Source organism: Sceloporus occidentalis, unplaced genomic scaffold (genome assembly GCF_023333645.1).
Source record: "Sceloporus occidentalis isolate IW3139 unplaced genomic scaffold, rSceOcc1.0.p SCAF_208, whole genome shotgun sequence".
Classification (NCBI taxonomy): domain Eukaryota; kingdom Metazoa; phylum Chordata; class Lepidosauria; order Squamata; family Phrynosomatidae; genus Sceloporus; species Sceloporus occidentalis.
This window is the reverse complement of record NW_028317188.1, coordinates 56,217-60,833: the sequence shown is the minus strand read 5'-3', so window position 1 is coordinate 60,833 and position 4,617 is coordinate 56,217.

Sequence of the window (4,617 nt, the reverse complement as noted above, 5' to 3'; positions counted from 1 at the left end):
CGCGCCGGTGTGTTGGGGTTAGAAGACGGATGCCGTGCCTTGTTAAACCTGACACTGGTGGTTGGTTCCGCTCGCTGCATTGTTTTGTCGGTGACTGTTTCGATATGCAGTTTATACACATACCAGCAGGGCGACTTTATCCCGATGGAACAGCAAGAAAAGGCTTTATGTGGTTCTCACAGGTGATGAATGTGTCGGGTTATTTGCGAGTTTTACAGATACAAACCAACACGCTTGGCTTCTGTTGGTGCTTTAAGGCTGCGTGTGTATAAAACCAAAATGGTAACTTCAAAGGGTCCTTTACCTGGTAGCAGATATGCAGGGAGGTCTAAAGATTGTTTTATATTCCTTTGGGGCTGCCGTCTGGCGGAGCGCTGTGCTGCCGGTGCGGGGCTGCCGTCTGGCGGAGCACTGTGCTGCCGGTGCGGGGCTGCCGTCTGGCGGAGCACTGTGCTTCCGGTGCGGGGCTGCCGTCTGGCGGGTCGCTGTGCTGCCGGTGCGGGGCTGCCGTCTGGCGGGTAGAAGTGTAACTGGTGCACCACAATTTTGCCAATTACCTACAATGCTGCAAAAAATATCTTTCTCAACTTTGTATATATTTAAATAAAAAACACCCCCCCCCTTTACAGCTTACAATTAAAGGGGAATTATCACCCCACACATCGGGGTGAAAAATACGGGTTATTACACGGCCTAAAATAAGTCCTCTGTTAAAAGTAAGAGTTTTTATGCAGTCAGCCAGTAAATGCCTTGCACGTCAGGGCGTTCTGATGGCAGATTTCATACCTCTATTACAGTAAGACAAGTGTAAAAAAAAAATAACTAACTCTAAAAGGTATAGTATTCAGACATAAGACATACCGGTACAGATCTAGAAGAGATTCTAAAGAAATAGGTGGTCTCCTAGCGGGTCGAGCGCCCGTCCATGACTGTGCCTTCTGAATAATTGTGCAAATAGCGTCCAGCAACACTTTATGGTGCGATGTGGATAAAACACCTCATCTTCTGCTTCCTTTTAAATAGTGTTACGTTCTTTTTCACAACCTGAAAATGTGAATAGTTTTGTGAGAAGCACATTCAAATAATTTTATTTATTAAATAAATGTTTGAAAACACGTTTTATTTCATCAGTTTGTGTCGTTATTTAAAGTTGATTTTGTGGAATACTTTGTAAGTATGAAAACTGCAAATATGTGGCCCAAAACTGAAATGGATGATAATCCAGTACAATAGAAATCCCCCCAGTTGGGAAAAGGCTTACATACAAACATTAAAAACTGGCTACTGTGATTGAGTTGGCTAAGGTGGTCTTGAATTGTCACTTGTACTTCTTATGGTAGACTCCAGTCCGCCATCGCATCAGGTTCTGTTTGTCCCTATAGTCCCTGTTTTGGTTGCTCTACCAACCGACGGGGTCTGTGGAAGAGCTCAATAGATTTTCCACCCATAAAGCGATGTTCCTAGGTTAGGGGTTCAGAAGACTTTCTTCAAAATGTGGCCACCTGAACAAAGAATCTGAGGAGTAAAAGTCTGCAGACCCGGCTGTTCTCAGCGGGTGTTGGAGCCTTTATGTTAACGAGTAATGAAGTGTTAACATGCTCATTTTGTTATTTGTCTTATAAATTTGTATCACGCCACAGTGAAGACGATTAGCTTTGCATTTCTCTTTTGCTGTCCTCTACGTATCAGTAATGTGCAGATTGGGTCACCTTCACTATGATTTCCTCACATAGTGAATTTAAAATACACCGAGCTAACTATTATAGGCATGAAACCGTTGGCCCGAGCTTCTGAAGATGGAATCTCACGGCTTCAGCTTGTGGATCTTGAACTTTCTACGATCTTGGATTTATCTGAACGCCGTTTAGATTCTGTGGCCATGTGTTACACTTGGTTAATATGTGTGTATGTATGATATATACCGTATTTTTCGCTCCATAAGACGCAGTTTTTTTCCTCCCAAAGTAGGATGAAAAATCAGCCGCGTCTTATGGAGCGAAGATGCATGCAGGCAGGCAGGCAGGGAGGGAGGGAGGGAGGGGGGGCAACGATATACCGTATTTATCGGCGTATAACACGCACTTTTTTAACTAAAATCCGGAGCTTAAACCCTACCTGCGTGTTATACGCCGATAAATCCGGGGTCGCAACTGAGGCAGGCGGCGGCGGCCGCCAGCAGAGGAGTCCTGGATTTCTGCCAGTCAGGGGGGCCCAAGGGGTGCCGAGCGGTTGCTGAAGACAACCGCTCGGCAACTCTCGGGCCCCTCTGCCTGACAGATATACAGGAATCCTTTGCTGGCGGCAGCCACCGCCGCCTGCCTCAGCGCTTCAACTCCTGTGTTGGAAGCGTTTGTCTCGGGTGCCGGCGCTTTACGCTGGGCGCCGGCATATGACGTCAGACGCCGGCGCTCAGCAGTGAAGCGCCGGCACCCGAGACAAACGCCTCACGCTTCCAACACAGGAGTTTAAGGTAAGTGACCGGGGCGGGGGGGGGGGGAGATCCTGAGAAGGGGGGGTTAGGGAGTTAGAGGGGAGATCCTGAGAAGGGGGGGTTAGGGAGTTAGAGGGGAGATCCTGAGAAGGGGGGGTTAGGGAGTTAGAGGGGAGATACTGAGAAGGGGGGTTAGGGAGGGAGGTCTTACTGTGTGTGTCTTACTGTGTTTGTGTGTGTGTGTCTTACTGTGTGTGTGTCTTACTGTGTCTGTGTGTGTCTTACTGTGTCTGTGTGTGTCTCACTGTGTCTGTGTGTGTCTCACTGTGTCTGTGTGTGTCTCACTGTGTCTGTGTGTGTCTCACTGTGTCTGTGTGTGTCTTACTGTGTCTGTGTGTGTCTTACTGTGTGTGTCTTACTGTGTCTGTGTGTGTCTTACTGTGTGTGTCTTACTGTGTTCATAGCTTATTCAGTTATTGTAATAAATATTTTAGCCCATTTTTTAGCTCAAAATATTTTTTCCTTTTTTTTCTCCTCTAAAATCTAGGTGCGTCTTATCAGCAGGTGCGTCTTATAGAGTGAAAAATACGGTATATATGTATATATAATGTGATGTTTTACAGGTTCATATATAGTGCATAGGTGATGGACTGCTAATTATATCAGTCACCTACTCGGCACTCTTATTATATATGCAACAAAATACTTTAGGCAAAGTCCTAAATTCAATAATTTTTTTTGCCAGATATTTTGTATTCTACCTCAGAATCCGTAGTCTTTTAGGGCCTTCAAGCCGGATAATAGTGGGAAGTGCTCCGTCGTAGCCGAGGACAGACTTTAAAGGGCTTACGAGAAATTAAAGCACGTTCATCTTTACAATGTTTACAGAGATTCGTCGAGGGAATATTCTGAAACTGTGCTCTATTTTAAACCAACAAGGTAAACAAGAACACGTTGTGCAGCCTTCAGCATTTTCACTTGAAGATCTAATCCAATTTTTGACGTTTTCGGACATCCTAATAACGCCAAAGTACTTTCTCTTATTAATAGCAACTTCTCTGCTCTGCATTTATTATCATCGGGTGATTATTTTTAGATTATTCGGTTGTCCTTGGCTCTGGCAACCTTGCATTTGTAGCCACCATGTAGTTGTAATATAGTTAAGATTGATGACTGTACCAGCCTTAATTTGTCCTGTTTAATAAATACGCATAAGTGTGTAAGTGTTTGATACAAACTGTGGATTGAGTTGAGTATTGGAGATACACTTGGTGGCCACATCTATTTAGTTCTCAGCAGGGGTGGACCTGGTGGTCTTCTGCTTATTCAAGGCCTGACACGTACGTATCTACCACTCGTGTTCTTATCCACAGATCTGGCGCTTGCTTGATATTAATTGCACCATGTCATTTTTTTGTTCACATAAAACACATTTTTAAAAGGTTCTTCTAGGTCCTATGGCAGCAGCCAATCAGTGCCTGATTTTGTGTCACGTGACAAATGTCCCCAGCAAAAATCTGGCTAAATTTGATTTATTTCTGAGAAGGCTTTGTGTATTTAACAGTAAAAAGTATGATGATTTCAGTGATATATTTAGTTATGTGTTAAATTTAGCTGAGTAAGTGGAACAGCCCCTTTTTATCGATGTTGATTCGGTTTTTGGTTTATAATAAAAATAATGATTTTGGACACAATGTTGCTTGTTAAGCAAACCCTGGTTGGCGTAGATACTGAGAATTCTACATTATGCATCTCCCCAGCTGTCTGTATTGAAACTAGGAAGCATATTGAAGTAAAGTTCCTGCGCATGCTCTGTAGACCTCCTATTGAAGTCAATGAGAGCTGAGTTACCAATGCAGTTAAGGCAGTAGCGGCAGCAAATTGCTTGTATGCTAAACATTGATGTTCAACCCGTATTCGTTTTAATGGGAACTCGGCTCTCATTAACTTCAACAGCAGGAGAGTGCGAGCCAACGTGTGCAGGAAGCATACTTGAGTATGCCCCCTTAGGTTCAGTACCAGCAGCCAAGGGGCGGAGTAAATGATACAGAAGGTTTATTTTTATATAATTCCAATAAAAAATTTATGCACTTATTTGGATGCAGTAAAATGCTTTGGAGTCCATGCAACGTGAACCATAAATTTGGAGGAATAAATCACCTCTTTAACTGATCTTACATTACAGT